This window comes from Podarcis tiliguerta (genome assembly GCF_965153285.1).
Source record: "Podarcis tiliguerta genome assembly, chromosome: 5".
NCBI classification, from domain to species: domain Eukaryota; kingdom Metazoa; phylum Chordata; class Lepidosauria; order Squamata; family Lacertidae; genus Podarcis; species Podarcis tiliguerta.
The window spans coordinates 22,860,532-22,876,679 of record NC_139538.1 but is presented as its reverse complement, the minus strand read 5'-3'; the positions used below and the strand labels follow the sequence as shown (position 1 = coordinate 22,876,679).

At 45.8% G+C, this 16,148-nt stretch overlaps 1 long non-coding RNA gene across 1 annotated transcript; it reads left to right on the top strand.

Moving 5' to 3' along the window:
• Nucleotides 1-9,317: 9,317 nt before the first annotated feature.
• LOC310678732 lies at nt 9,318-12,686 on the top strand. Its single transcript, XR_014511908.1, has 2 exons — nt 9,318-9,453; nt 12,513-12,686. It is a non-coding gene; the product is annotated as an uncharacterized lncRNA (long non-coding RNA).
• The last annotated feature ends 3,462 nt before the right edge of the window (nt 12,687-16,148 follow it).

The following is a 16,148-nucleotide window of genomic DNA, read 5'->3' as shown; positions in this document are numbered from 1 at the left end:
AAATCCTCTCAGTTAAAAAGTTGATTCAGAAAAACCAAACACACCAGAGCTGACCAATCTCTTCTTGCACTGAAATCTTTGCCGTGCTGGAGTGCTCACCTTAGCACTGCATTGAATATATTCCTTAGTACTGAGCTGCTACGGGATGCGGGTGGCGCTGTGGGTTAAACCGCAGAGCCTAGGACTTGCTGATCGTAAGGTCGGCGGTTTGAATCCCCGCGACAGGGTGAGCTCCCGTTGTTCGGTCCCTGCTCCTGCCAACCTAGCAGTTCGAAAGCACGTCAAAAGTGCAAGTAGATAAATAGGTACCGCTCCGGCGGGAAGGTAAACAGCATTTCTGTGCACTGCTCTGGTTCGCCAGAAGCGGCTTAGTCATGCTGGCCACATGACCCGGAAGCTGTACGCCGGCTCCCTCGGCCAGTAAAGCGAGATGAGTGCCGCAACCCCAGAGTCGGCCACGACTGGACCTAATGGTCAGGGGTCCCTTTACCTTTACCTGTACTGACCTGCTATAGCACAGTCAATGGCCAAAAGGAGCACCACACCCCTACTGGTGGAAGGAATAGGATGGCCCATAAAGGTACCCCTGCCCGTACGGGCCAGTCTTGACAGACTCTAGGGTTGTGTGCCCATCTCACTCAAAGAGGCCGGGGGCCAGCGCTGTCCGAAGACACTTCCGGGTCACGTGGCCAGCGTGACATCGCTGCTCTGGCGAGCCAGAGCCGCACATGGAAACGCTGTTTACCTTCCCGCTAGTAAGCGGTCCCTATTTATCTACTTGCACCCGAGAGTGCTTTCGAACTGCTAGGTTGGCAGGCGCTGGGACAACGGGAGCGCACCCCGCCGCGGGGATTCGAACCACGACCTTTCGATCGGCAAGTCCTAGACACTGAGGCTTTAACCCACAGCGCCACCCGTGTCCCTTCAGGATGGCCCATACCCGTGCTAAAAACTGCTGACCAACAGTCATGCATCTATGATCCCGTCTGCCTTGTCTCACCTACCTTCCATGACACTCCGGAAAGGTCACGGGACCCCCCCTCCCCATTTTAAATGGCAAGTAAGTACTACATTCTAGTACTGGTCTGCGTTGGAGTCACCAAAGTGTGGCGTCTCAGAGAAATTTGGGGCTTGTCAGAAGCAAAACCAAGTCTTCATGGAGGCCCTTGAACACCTTGCCGATCCAGGCATTAAAAAAAAAGAAAAAAAGAATTTGGACAAGTGTTTACCAAAACTAAAGGTCTTTAAGCACCACCCATCATTATTCACTGTTTCAACCCTTCTTGAAAATCTGCAAAAAATAAAAAATGCATTTGGCTTTGAATATATGATTCTGCATATATTGTTGCATCATACATTTGGTTTATTTTATTTTGACATTTATCATTCAATCTTTTCCACCAAAGAGATCAAAGTGACAGACATGGTTCCCTCCTCCCTTTTTATCTTCACCAACAACCTGAGAGACAGTTAAGGGGCCAAAGGACATTTGAACCCTGGTCTCTCAGATCTTAGTCCAAAACTCTGACCACTGCACCACACTGGCTCTCAACATACCATGCTTATCTTTTCTCGTTTGAATGGAGTATTAGGAAGGCAAAATTGTTAGATTTCTGTTATGCCACTGTGCAGTTCTTGGAGTCACAAGACTCTGTTGACATTCCAGACTATTGGAAGTCTCACAGGAGACGGATGTTGATGTTACTGATTCCTGTTTCTTTGTTCTGTTGCTCTCTGTCTCTCACAGAGAGCAGACACATATTTTCTGTCTTGCGTAGTTAGAAATAAATGTAGCACTGTAGCACATTTCTGGCTCTTCTGCTGCTGTTTGGGTACTCTGCGTAATGGGAGCGTGCCTGAAGCCTCATTAAAGGCTTAGGTCGTTAATCACCATCGGAGCAGAGGTCGATGGATTCCAAAGGCAGGGCCGGAGGAGGAGAGCCATTACAGCTCGGTCGTATGGAAGCTCCGACAGAAAGGAGTTTTGAGGTAGGTAGCCACGTGAGGGCTCTGCATTGGGCCTCAGCCTAGCTCAATGGGGCGGAGCCTCTAACACCACGGGCCAAATTTGAACCACCAGGCCTTCTCACCTGGCTCGTGAGGCCATTTCAGTAAGGCCATCCCCATCTGCCTACACCTGTAAGGTCAGGTGTGGAGCAGGTGAGGGCAAGACTTGGCCAAAAGGAGCTTTGCGGGTACCGGCAGCTGGCAGTGCCCACAAAGGCCTTGTGCAGTGCTTCCCAAATGCCTGAGAAATCAGCTGTTTTGGGGGTGTTTGAGAAGCACTGTGCAGAGAGCTAAACAATCCCTTTAAACTATACCCCCACTGCTGCCCCACTTGCAGGCCAGCACCTTTGTCAAGCACCTGACGTGTGCCGGATTATTGTCAGGTGGGTGGTCCTGCCTACCTGTCAAAGTTGGCCCATGAAAGTGGGGGAGTCATGTCACCAGGACGCAAAGGTTCTCTGCTCCTGATCACAGCTTTTCCTTGAGCTCCCCCAGTTTTGGGGAACCTGCTTGTTAAAACCAAGCTGAGACTCCACTTCTATCTTCCCTTGCTTCATGCTTTTCTTCACTGGACTGTGAAAGGAAGAACGTGGAAAAGAAATCCTGTGCAAAATAAGGCAGGTAAGTCCATTGCTGCAACCTCATTTTTACATGTATTCTATATGGGAGCACAGATTTACAGTTCTGGGGCCAGTTCATTGCTGCCCAAACCAAAGTGCATTTACCTGAAGAGAAGATGAAGCAGACTTTTCCTCTGAAGCTACAGAGGGCAGGGTTATCACCAACTGGTAGAAACAGCAAGGGAGAAGGCTAAACATAAGGGGGAAAATATCTTAATGGTAAAAGCTGCTTGGTAATTAGCCGATTTGCACTTCACTTTAAACCGTAGTTAAACTTAACTATGGTTTCAAGGTGAGTATGCTGTGTGCTGTTGCATAAGGAGATGATTGCAGCTGCTTGTTCCTTCTCCACTACTGTGAGCTAAGCCATGGATTTACTTAATGTTACATTTGAACCCAGGGATTGTGGTTTCTCATCCCACCCCAACTGCAAGCGGTCAGCCATGAGGAAACTCTTGGTTGCAGCTCATTGTTAGTTTGGAGAGAAACAAACCAGGATTTTGGGTTCAGACTATTACAAACTGTGGCTTAGCTTCCTGTAGCGTGGCAGGAATGTCTAGAATTTCCTCCCTGTGCCCCAGTTCACCTTTAAACTCTAGTTAAGCTTAACTGGGGTTTAAAGTGATAGGAAAATTGGGCCCTTGGAACAGACAGCCTCAGAAAGTAGTGAGCTCTCCTTTTCTGGAGAGAAGAGCCTGGATAGTCATCTGCCAGGGATGTTGTCGTTGCATCCTGTGCTGCAGAACCAGCATACCACAGAGGGTTGGACTAGATGACCACCAAGGTACATTTCGGTTAAATTTGGTTAAAGAATAAAGGAAGAATTCCCTGGATGCCTAGGTCCAGGTTTGGTGCAAATGCTCTCTTGGTGACAGCGCCCCAGCAGAGATTTAAAATCCCAAAACATGCAGGAAAGTAAAGGGTGGAAATATGGGCTGTCAGATCTTTAAAATATCCCATTTTAAGTTTCAAAGCTTCCCTTAGCATAGAAAAAGAGACCATGTGTTTGGTAAGTTACAAATGGTTTACTTACAAACTTTCCCAAGGTCAAATTCATGTGCTTTTTCATACGGCAGCAAGAAAAGACAGGCAGTTTAACTTAGTTTCAAAAGGTAAAGAGTTTCAAAATCGTTTGTAGAGAAACACAAAGATGGCTTGCGAAAACCATGTGGTCTCAGCTCGGAGCGTTAGTTCAGACATCCATTCTGGCTGGATTCACATGGTGGAAGAGAATGAACAAAGGTTTGGGTAACCCTCCCAACTGGGACGCGGGTGGCGCTGTGGGTTAAACCACAGAGCCTAAGACTTGCCGATCAGATGGTCGGCGGTTCGAATCCCCGTGACGGGGTGAGCTCCCGTTGCTCGGTCCCTGCTCCTGCCAACCTAGCAGTTCGAAAGCACGTCAAAGTGCAAGTAGATAAATAGGTACCGCTCCGGCGGGAAGGTAAACGGCGTTTCCGTGCGCTGCTCTGGTTTGCCAGCAGCGGCTTAGTCATGCTGGCCACATGACCCGGAAGCTGTACGCCGGCTGCCTCGGCCAGTAAAGCGAGATGAGTGCCGCAACCGCAGAATCGGTCACAACTGGACCTAATGGTCAGGGGTCCCTTTACCTTTACCTTTAACCCTCCCAAGGTGAGGGGATGTGACCTAGTCAAGTTTGGTAGGACTGCTTACTCTATGGCCTTACTCCCTTAATGCATTAACTAGAGCTAAACTAGTACTATGATTCTGTTGTGTGATATGAGCCCCATTCCAACCCATTAAAAGTCTTGCAGCTGCAGTGCAACATCCCTGCCACCTTTTATTAGTGCCACATCTGCAGGAAACAATAACTGCTTGCATCCTTGTCTAAAGATCAGCTTGACTGGTTTCTAGCATTTTCACCCCGTCTTGCCTATTAAAAACAAAGCAGTGTAACAATAATAAAAATAGTAAAACTGCAATTAATATCCTGACATGGCAACCCCACAGAATTCGGATCAAGTGTCACTTGTTTCTGTAGCACCATTAATATATACAGTGCCTGAGGCTGCAAATCTAAACGCAGTACAGATTAAGTCCCATTGAGCAGCAAGACATTTATTCACTGCTTAATACACTAAATGCACATTTATTTACTGCAAGCGATGCAACTTCTGAATGTGTTGGGCGGTATTCAGTTAAATAATTGCACAAGCGGAACAAGCCTATGTTGTAAGAGTGCAACATATGCCCTGAGGGCCTGATAATATGAATTGCAGCAATGGAGGAGGCTGTAAAATTAGAGGAGGAGGGAAGAAAGGATGGATGCAACAAGAGGATGAGACAAAAATGTATTTAGCAGATATATAAAGTCTCTGTTTTAAAAGCTACCTATTTTGAAAAAAATAGTTCCAAATGATCTGTCCCTGCCTTTTCTTCTGCTCCAATCGTTTAGGAAGAAAGGAATCATAGCAGGCTTTGAAAAAACAACTGCATGGAGAGAGATTACAGCAAAACTGCTTTTGGCTGAGCGCAGTTTCCTCCTCTGGTTTGATCCACCCATTATCTCTGAGCTGAACCTTCCAACTGGGTCATCACTACATGAAACAGGAGGCACAGAGCAATTGGAAAAGTGCTTGTCATATACAGCAGACAAGTAATCAGACTCCTGCCCTTTGCTCTGCAGATTTAGAACTGGCGTTCTGATTTGTCCAACCTTTCCAGTGTTGTATGCCAAAGGCATGCACAGAAGAGAAAGGGTTTTTAGAAAGAACAAAAACCTGGAACATGACCTGTAAACATAGGATAGGACTGTCATTTAACAAGACCTTCAGATTTATTTAAAAAACAAATACAAAATACAAACACACAATTTTGCTTTGCCAGTTTATTTATTCCAGCAGCATTGATTGGATTTGACCTCTGTTGCAAAAGCATATGAGTATTTGCAAAGCTGTTTACCGCCTTTCTCAAAAATCAAATAGACCACCACAGTACTATCTATTGATGTTTTTTAAAAAATAAGTAAACAGGCAATCAGGCTTGTGTAAATTGAGTGTTGCAACTGCAAAGCAGGCTGATTTTTGCCTGCCGTCGCAGCTTCTCTAGGATGAGAAATAGCTTGGCATAACACACTGTACCAGCAGATGTCAGCATCGGAATGTGGTGCGATTTGGGAATGTGCCTGAACATAAAAAGGGAAGACGTGTCTTGTCGAGGAAAGAGGGCGTTTGTGGAAATTTTGGATTGTTGATCGGCTGAGGAGGCTCAGGCTATTATGCTCAAGGAATGGCGCTACATGTTCTATTTTGCCAACACCATCAGAGTTTATCTACTATTAAATGGGTCATTGTAAGAGATGCTGTTAGACTCCATCAGCTTCAGCTGGCATGGCCTAAGGATGATGGGACGTGGGTGGCACTGTGGGTTAAACCACAGAGCCTAGGTCTTGCCAGTCAGAAGGTTGGCGGTTCGAATCCCCACGACGGGGTGAGCTCCCGTTGCTCAGTCCCTGCTCCTGCCAACCTAGCAGTCCGAAAGCACGTCAAAGTGCAAGTAGATGAATAGGTACCGCTCCGGCGGGAAGGTAAACGCTGTTTCTGTGCACTGCTCTGGTTCGCCAGAAGCGGCTTAGTCATGCTGGCCACATGACCTGGAAGCTGTACGCCGGCTCCCTCGGCCAATAAAGCGAGATGAGCGCCGCAACCCCAGAGTTGTCCGCGACTGGACCTAATGGTCAGGGGTCCCTTTACCTTTTAAGGATGATGGGAGTTGTAGTCCAACAGCATCTGCAGAGACACAGGCTCCCCACCCCTGCTTTAATGCACGTTCTCTGGGCTAGTAATATGTGACATCTGTACTGGAGCAAGGTTCCTCTATGAGTTTTCTTGCTTGCTTGAGAGCCGTGTGCACCAAACAGGTCGAGAGGGTTGACAATGGGTATCTTTGAGGGAAGGCCTCCTGGGGTGTTGGGGGGGGGAGAGAGAGTGTGTGTTTTTCTACAGACTTTGGGGACGGGTGGGAATGGCTGGTGGCCCTTAGAATCATAGAATTGTAGCACTGGAGGGGGTCCATGAGGGTCATCTAGTCCAGCCCCCTGCAATGCAGAAATCTCTTGCCCCACATGCGGCTCGAACCCATGACCCTGAAATTAAGAAATTCAAGCTCTACCAACTGTGCTATTAAAGGGTCTGGCATAATTAGAAATAAGAATCTGAATGCAGTCTAAGTTTGCAAGGTGTCATGTTCTGGTTCCTTCCATGCATATAGCAGATTCCCGATCTTTTTCTTCTGGGATCTCCTCTGTCCCACCAGTCTAGTGCAAATCCTGAGATGGGAACGGATCTTTCACAAACATTGCAGAGGTCTCCAGGCAGAGGGCAGACGGCCCTACAGTCCCCCCCCCTCAAAAAGTGGGGTTTGCATGTAGAAGATCCCAGGTGTTCCAAAGCCACAAAATTCTCCTACAACTTTTAACCCAGGCCTACATCTAACAGTCAAAAACCAGAGCCTCTAGTTTACTTCCTTTTTTAAAAAAAACAATATTTATTACAGTGGTGCCCTGCAAGACGAAATTAATTCGTTCTGCGAGTTTTTTCGTTCTATGAGCTTTTTCGTCTTGTGTCTTGACGGTTTCCCGTAGGAATGCATTGGCAGTTTTTTTTAAAAAGGCGCAAGACGTTTTCGTCTTGCGAAGCAAGCCCATAGGGAAATTCGTCTTGCGAAGCAACTCAAGAAAAAAAAACCCCTTTCGTCTAGCAAGTTTTTCGTCTTGCGAGGCATTCGTCTTGCGGGGTACCACTGTAAATTTTTAATAGTTACAGAAAGAAAAAAAGTGAAGAAATAATAAAAAAAATTAACAAGCAATACATCCAAAATAAAAAGAGAAAAACAGTACAACAAAACAACAAGAAAAAGCAAAAACATTTAAAAACACATCCAAATTTTCATATCTTTATCTTTCATTTGCTTGTTTCCTTGACTTCCTCACACCTCCCTTTTTTGTATTCTAGTTCAAATTAGCTGGTTCAGCAAATCCTTTCCCTCTTTCTCAGTTTTTTGTTCTATAATTTATCTTGACACAATCTAACTTTAAATTTTCCACTTTAGCCCTTTAACAATCAGTTTTTACATAATTCTTAATAACATTTCTGCTAAAACCATATAACTTCATTCCAGTATTCTTCTAACATTCATGAGAGCCTCTAGTTTACTTCCTAATGAAGAGCCTTGAGCAAACATGAAAATGCGTGAGGAGAAATGGCTTGTTGGAGATCTGTTGCTGTTTAACACCTTTCAGTAACGCATGGCAATTTCCAGTCAGAATGCAGGCCCAGTTTATAATTACCAGGAAGAGGAAGCATGCACATCCAAGCATGCATATATTGTACACACTCCCATCATGCTTTTTAAAAAGTCTAAGCTCTTTTGTGGGTTCCTAGGCTTAGAATGGGTAGCTTACATCGAGCGGCAATGGTGATGGTCGCTATACAAGCCCACTGTACTTTTCTTTCCCTCTTGAATTCAACATAGACGACTCGAGTGAGATGCGCTCATTAATATGCTGCTTTGAAAGCCTGGGGATTTAGCAGGGATGACTATGGTTTGCTAATCGTGAAAACAGTTGCCTGAAGATGAGCAAATGTTCTCTCGAAAACCTTTCTCCAGACAGCTGGGATTTCAGCCCTACTAATTAATGGAAACAATATCCGAGAAAGTTATATAATGATTACCACCTGCTGATTGCAGCTCCGCGGTTCGGCACCTTAATCCTAATCACAATGGCTGTGATCCCAGCCACCTCAAAGCCTGCTGCTTGATGCCTGTCCAATAATCACCCGGCTCATGCTTTCTCTGTGCGTTTTGAGGCAGTACGTGGAGAATACTCTGTGGGAGCAAGTATCCAGGAAATAAGATCCTTTGAACACCATGGGACTTCGTCTATCAGAGGCACCTCTCCAAATATACCTGCATCCAAGCAGCACATTAGGCCAGAAGAGGTGGAGATATGCTTGTGTTGCTAATGAAAATTGGTCCATGCTGTCCGCTTTGTAATTTGCAGATTGCATGACATGGCACCCAAGCCACACAGTTCCCAGGAGAACAATAAAACACAACAACAACAACAACAACAACAACAATAATAATTTTATTTGTACCCCGCCCATCTGGCTGGGCTTCCCCAGCCACTCTGGGTGGCTTCCAACAAAGCTTTAAAAAACATTGAAATGTCACACATTAAAAACTTCCCTAAACAGGGCACCTTCAGATGTCTTCTAAATGTCAGTTACTTGTTTATCTCTTTGACATCTGATGGGAGGGCGTTCCACAGGGCGGGTGCCACTACTGAGAAGGCCCTTTGCCTGGTTCCCTGTAGCTTTGCTTCTCGCAGTGGAGATGCTCCTTCAGGTATGCTGGGCCGAGGCCGTTTGACAACCATATGTCAGGAGTGGTCTGATGGTGGTTCCTGCTTGGCAGGGGGTTGGACTCGATGGCCCTTGTGGTCTCTTCCAACTCTATGATTCTATGATTCTATGATTCCTCCAGGGAATTGTAATTGGCTGTGGAATCTTTTCCTTCTAGGTCATTCCCACCCAGCTCAGGAGCAGGACAGCTGGATTCAATGCCATCTGCTCGGTGACTCGTGTCAGGTTCTCGTTTTATGAGTTCAAAGACTGACATCACAAAAGGTTGTCATTACACTTGTTACTTCCTGGTGCTCAAATCCTTACCAGAATAAGGCCAGGAGTTGCTGAGTGAGCAAGGTGCCTGCTTTTAAGCCAAGCGAAGTAACATAGGAAACATGCCGAGAAGGAAAAGGAAGGATCATGTCCGGAATGGGAGAAATGGAAGCAGAAAAAATGAGGTATTAGCCAAATATTCCCTGCATCCCAGTATTCCTTGTTGTTGTTGAGTCGTTTAGTCATGTCTGACTCTTCGTGACCCCATGGACCAGAGCATGCCAGGCACTTCTGTCTTCCACTGCCTCCCGCAATTTGGTCAAACGCATGCTGGTAGCAGTCTGATTGGTCCTAGAACAGTAGGATTCAGAATGCAGCAGTCTGATTGGTCCTAGAACAATAGGATCCAGAATGCAGCAGTCTGACTGGTCCACAGGAGCCACCCAATCCAGCTCCAGGTAGAAGTGAATCCGCAACCTGATTGGCCTACAGGAGAATTCCGGAATTAGCCAATCACATGGGGCCCATTGTGTAAATAATGTATATAAAGCAGACATTCTGGGGGAACTTCCATTCCTCCTCACCACTATGAGCTGAATAAAGAGCATGAAATCCACTCTTGACTCCGAGTACATTTCACACTGTATGTATAAACCTTGTCATATAAACCCGCTGCTGTAGTCTGAAGTGGTAAAGCTTCAGCCCAGATTTACTCCCCTCTTCCCTACATGAGCAGCGTTGCAGGGGAGGAAGTAGTGGAGATGAGTACATTCATTACTGGTATAAACACCTTTCAGAACCCTCATTTTCCTGGTTCTAAGTGGCATGAGGAGCCTACACGTCACTTGTGTCACATGGAAAAACAAACAAGGCCTCTAGCAAGAATAGGCTTTTGTCTTGCCCTTTGGCAAAATGTGGATTGCAAGCGCTTTGGAGCAGGACCTTGCGCAGTGATGGTGCGAAACTTTTGATAGTTAGCAAATCAGTTAGTGATGGAACAGATTCAGCAAAGCACAAACTGTATTTTCTCTCTTTGTGTATAAGTTTATTTCTTAGATTCTAACAACTCATGGATGTTTTCATTAGTTAAACATGCGAGCCTGCTGCTTGATTGTTATTAGATCTGATCTGTACAGCCAGCAGGGCAGATATGTTTTTGCTACTTCTTTTTTACTACACACAAATGAGAGGTTTTATGGAGACTAAAACATGAAGACTCATCTCGGAGGCTGACTTCTGGTCCACATTTCATCCGTGGGGTTTCCTGTCTCTAGTGGAGTCAGTTCATCAAGGCCTCCTGCTGCAAATGGTCCCTTCACTTTAATGGGACTCAGGGCTGTTGTCTTATCTTCCTCACTAGGTGTGATGGGTACATTGCTTTTTGCAGGGCAGCGTTATGTGTGTGTTGGGGTGTGTGTGCCCCCCACAGGTTTTGTGTGTGTGGGTTGACTCTTTATCATCCTTAAATATTTTGTGGTGCGGATACCCTTTTAGCCACAGCAGTTGTCAATTTAATAAGGGGTTTTAAGAGTAATTGGTAACTTCAGCTCAAATCACACATTACACTAAATGCATAGCTTGCTGCTGTTTTTTCCCTTCATTTAGTTACAAGTTCAGGGTCACCACCACCACCCCATTTCTCACTGAGACATCAGCATGGAGGGAGGGAAGATTTCACCCTTCTCTCCAATGCTGCAACGCCAGTGGAAAACCTTCCCCCATCCTCAGTGAAGTTATAAGGCTTCTTCTTCTTCTTCTTCTTCTTCTTCTTCTTCTTCTTCTTCTTCTTCTTCTTCTTCTTCTTCTTCTTCTATTTGTGGTCATCCGAAGACCACAGGTTCACAACATAAAAATACAAAATGAAAGCACAAAATGCATAATGAAAAAACACAAAAGCAAAACAAACCAAAATTCTCCCCCTCTCCGTAGACACATTTAAAAGGCCATAGAATGTCAATCAGCCAAATGCATGGTTGAAGAGAAACTATTATTTTTATTTACTAAATTATGGGGGAGCTCCCACTGGTTGTCAAATAGAGAATTAAAGTAGCATCTAGTTTGGCCCCCCGGATGGTAGTTTTCCGATATCATTTTAAGTTACTCCCCGCTTCCCTGTTGAGCAGGCTGTCCTACTCACTGTCTTAATGGCTACTGGGATGCGGGTGGCGCTGTGGTCTAAACCACTGAGCCTCTTGGGCTTGCTGTTCAGAAGGTTGGCAGTTCAAATCGCTGCTCCCGTTGCTCTGTCCCAGCTTCTGCCAACCTAGCCATTCAAAAGCACACCAGTGCAAGTAGATAAATAGGTACCACTACGGCTGGAAGGTATACGGCATTTCCATGTGCTCTGGCTTACGTCATGGTGTCCCGTTGTGCCAGAAACGGTTTAGTCCTGCTGGCCACATGACCTGGAAAGCTGTCTGCAGACAAACTTCAGCTCCCTTGGCCTGAAAGCAAGATGAGTGCTGCAACCCCATAGTTGCCTTGGATTGGACTTAGCCATCCACGGGCCCTTTACCTTTTACCTTTTACCTAATGGCTACCAGGTTTTGTTGTTCTTCCATGTGACTTAAGCATAACTGAAAAGAAAATCCACCCTGAGTCAGGAGTATTCTTGAGTGAACAGAACTGTGCCAGGTGGGTGGCATTCGAGCATTACAGTGGTACCTCGGGTTAAGAATTTATTTCGTTCCGGACGTTTGTTATTAACCTGAAACTGTTCTTAACCCGAGGTACCACTTTAGCCAATGGGGCCTCCTGCTGCTGCCGCGTCGCCACCGCACGATTTCTGTTCTCATCCTGAAGCAAAGTTCTTAACCCGAGGTAATATTTCTGGGTTAGCGGAGTCTGTAACCTGAAGTGCCTGTAACCTGAAGCGTCTGTAACTTGAGGTACCACTGTATTGTAACTTTGGTGGTGGGCTGGCTGAGGGTGAGCACCAGCAACTCTACATTTTTTTTATAAAAAAAACCCCACCAGAATTGTTCCCATTCTTAAAAACAAGCTTTCATTCATTAACTAAAGGTTGTCATCTCATGAGTTAAAAAAGCCAATTTCATGCAACCAATGTCACGTTGGGCAAATAAGTGTTCCAGGCAGGCAGCACACCCATTGGCCCCATCTTGGCTGCAGCCCATCTTGCAAGGCACCCAGTCAAATTAAATGGACAGGGATTGCACAAAAAGGAGCATTTGGCCAATTGCACAAAGTGTCTCTCTCACACACACACGGCTCATTTTCTTTTCAGCATCAAGGTGGAGGCGGAGGACAGAGGCAGCCCTGGCACGGCTGGAGATTGAAAGGCTCTAGGGGAAAACTAACAGCACGGAACAGAGATGCATGCAAATTTTGGGAAAGTGATTACATCACCTGGTGCTCACGCTACTATGTAGCCCAGAGGAATTAAACTTACCAGTCAGAACTCGCAGAAAACGATGATTTTATGGGCCTAACGATCTGTGCTGGTAGTTTTAAGGGAAAGAGAAACGGATCAGCCACCCTCATAAAGTTGCAAAGTGGAAAAATGAATCAGTGAAGATATAACCCAGTATTAAAAATAGTAAACTAAGAAAGGAGAAATGCGGAGAAGGTGTTGAGATATAGCAATTAAACCTGTCTGCCTCCAGATTCCTGAATGTGTTTTGCACTCCGGATAACTAGCCTTGGGGGAATCAGACTCCAGTCTCTTCGACAAGGTGATTCTTTTTCCCAGGCATGCTGCAACAAATTGTTCAACTCCTGAAGCTGGTCCATGGAGCTCCCATTATAATTTTCTGAAGTCTCAACACGGGATATTCTAAATGTGCAATAACATAATGCAATTCAATAGCGAACATGACTTTCAAATAAGAAGATGGCAGTTGTCAAATGTAAAAATGCAAAGAGTACCTATAAGAGCCTTCATAAGAGAGAATGAGAAGATGTGTGGGCTATTTAAAACTCCCTAACCAATCAGGGGGACGCGGGTGGCACTGTGGGTAAAAGCCTCAGCGCCTAGGGCTTGCCGATCGAAAGGTTGGTGGTTCGAATCCCCGCGGCGGGGTGCGCTCCCGTTGTTCGGTCCCAGCGCCTGCCAACCTAGCAGTTCGAAAGCACTCCCGGGTGCAAGCAGATAAATAGGGACCGCTTACTAGCGGGAAGTTTTGGTGTGCGGCTCTGGCTCGCCAGAGCAGCGATGTCACGCTGGCCACGTGACCCGGAAGTGTATCCGGACAGCGCTGGCCCCCGGCCTCTTGAGTGAGATGGGCGCACAACCCTAGAGTCTGTCAAGACTGGCCCGTACGGGCAGGGGTCCCTTTACCTTTACCTTTAACCAATCAGGAGATGATTGGTGCTGTCCATTGAACACTGCAGTCCAACTCTTGGGGGCCACATATGCTTGGATGCCTAGGTGCATATCTCTGCATTAAGGCGATTGAAGCCTATAACTAGTTCCACCTCAGCGTCTCATTTTCCCATTCTTTAGAGCAACCTCCTGCAACCCAACACCTTCCACATATTTTGGATTACAAGTCTTATAATCTCTGATCATTTACCACACTAGCTGGAGTTGATGGGGGTTGTAGTCTAGAACATCTGTGGCTCAGGACCGCAATACCTCAAGAACCGCTTCTTTCCATATGAATCTACCTGGACCCTGAGATAATATTCTGAGCCCTCCTTCGTGTGCCCCCTCCTCAAGAGGTTTGGAGTGTGGCAACATGAGAACAGGCCTTCTCTGCAGTGGCTCCCCGTCTGCGGAATGCTCGCCCCAGGGAAATTCACCTGGCACCTTCATTATACACTTTTAGGTGCCAGGCAAAAAAGTTCCTTTTTAACCAGGCCTTTGGTCGATCTGATTTACATCCTATGCCCTTTTAAAATGGTGTGTGTGTGTGTGTGTGTGTGTGTGTGTGTGCTGGGGCTATTGGGTTATTGTTTTTATTTTGATTATGTATTTTGTGGTTTTATATCTTGATTTTATTCTGTGAACTGCCCTGAGACCTCTTGGTATAGGGCCATATATAAATTCAATAAATCATCATCACCTGGAGGGCACAAAGTTGGGGGAGGTTGCACTTCTCCACATACAGTTGGCTTAGACTGGTACAGTGGTACCTCAGTTCCTGAACACCTCCGTTGTCGTATGTTTTGGTTCTCGAACGCCCAAAACTGAGAAGTAAATGCTTCTGTTTTTGAACTTTTTTGGAACCTGAGCGTGGCTCCCGCTGAGTGCAAGAAGCTCTTGCAACCAATGGGAAGCCGTGCCCCGGGTTTTGAATGTTTCAGAAGCTGAACGGGCTTCCAGAATGGATTCTGTTCGAGAACCGAGGTACCACTGTACATAGATGAAAAGAAGATGTTTTGTGTGTTGGGAGCTGTATTGAATATTCATTTCCCCTTGCATTGCACTTGGAAGAAAACTGAACAACCCTGATTGTCTCTTGCATAATTGTTTTCCAGATCTATATTGCCTTCTGTGGAGTCAGCCCATTGACCCATCTAGTTGGCAGCAGCTCTCCAAGATTTAAGACAGGGAGTCTCTCATAGCCTTGCCTGGAGATGCCAGGGACTGAACCTAGGAATTGGGACTTTCTGCATGTAAAGAAGACGCTCTACCACTGACCTAGAACCCTTTCCCTGTGTTCTTCTGATCCATCTGCCGCTGCATGTGTGTCTTCTGCTTTTCCACTCCAACCAATGAGTGTCACATGAGCTAGTATTTTCTATAAAGAACCTTGAGTGTGGATTCCTGTTTGAAGATTCCACCTCTCCTTGTGTTGGCTGAGGCTCCCATCACATTTTATTTAACAAAACGCATATACAGTGGTGCCTCAGATTAAGTACTTAATTCGCTCCGGAGGTCCGTTCTTAACCTGAAACTGTTCTTAACCTGAAGCACCACTTTAGCTAATGGGGCCTCCCGCTGCTGTCGCACAATTTCTGTTCTCATCCTGAAGCAAAGTTCTTAACCCGAGGTACTATTTCTGGGTTAGCGGAGTCTGTAACCTGAAGTGTATGTAACCTGAAGTGTATGTAACCTGAGGTACTACTGCAGCATCCATAAAAATGCATATATTTGTGCAAAAAAAATTTGTGCAAAAAAATTGTAATATGAGAATGTTTAAAAAACTACAGTAATATGGGAATGTGGAGAACTGAACTTAAGGTTGGAAAAACAAGAAACGGAGAGAAACCAAAACTGACGGATTCTCCCATCCTTACCATGAATGCGGTCCATGACTTTCCCATGGGCCTCAATTTTCTTGTATAGTTTGCTGCTCACAAACTCAAGCGCACACAAGTGCAGCTTGAAGCAACTGCATCATAGCCACAGTTCACCATCCTGCATCCCCAAGTTCCTTTATCAAATCTAGTATTCTCCAGTAATGTAAGGGAAGAGGCAACCATATGGAAGGGTAATATCACTGGAAGAGTCCTACAAGAAGGCTCTCAATGGCTAATAGCCATGGCAATGTTGTATCTTCACTGCCAGAGGCAGCATTTCTCTGAATATCTGTTGTAAACTACAAGGGGTGTAGAGTCTTGTTGCCCTCAGGTCCTGCATTCAGACTTCCCACAGGCATCTTGTTGGGGTCACCATAAAAACACACATACCTCTCAAATGTCCATTGGGACACCCCATTTTTGTGTGAAAAACAGCACCCCAAAATGCACCCCCCCCAAAATGCTTTTTTTCAGGACCATAATCTCATGCGGTGCCTCAAGACCTGCATTTTTTGGTACTGTGAGAACACAGCTATGACAAATACATGTCTTTTGGGGCCACAATCTCATGCGCACTGGAGTGCGGCCCTGGAAAATATGTGTCCCAGTTTTTCACCTTGACGGTTTGGAGGGTATGAACAGAAGCAGAACTCTTCTTATGATTTTGAAAACTGGC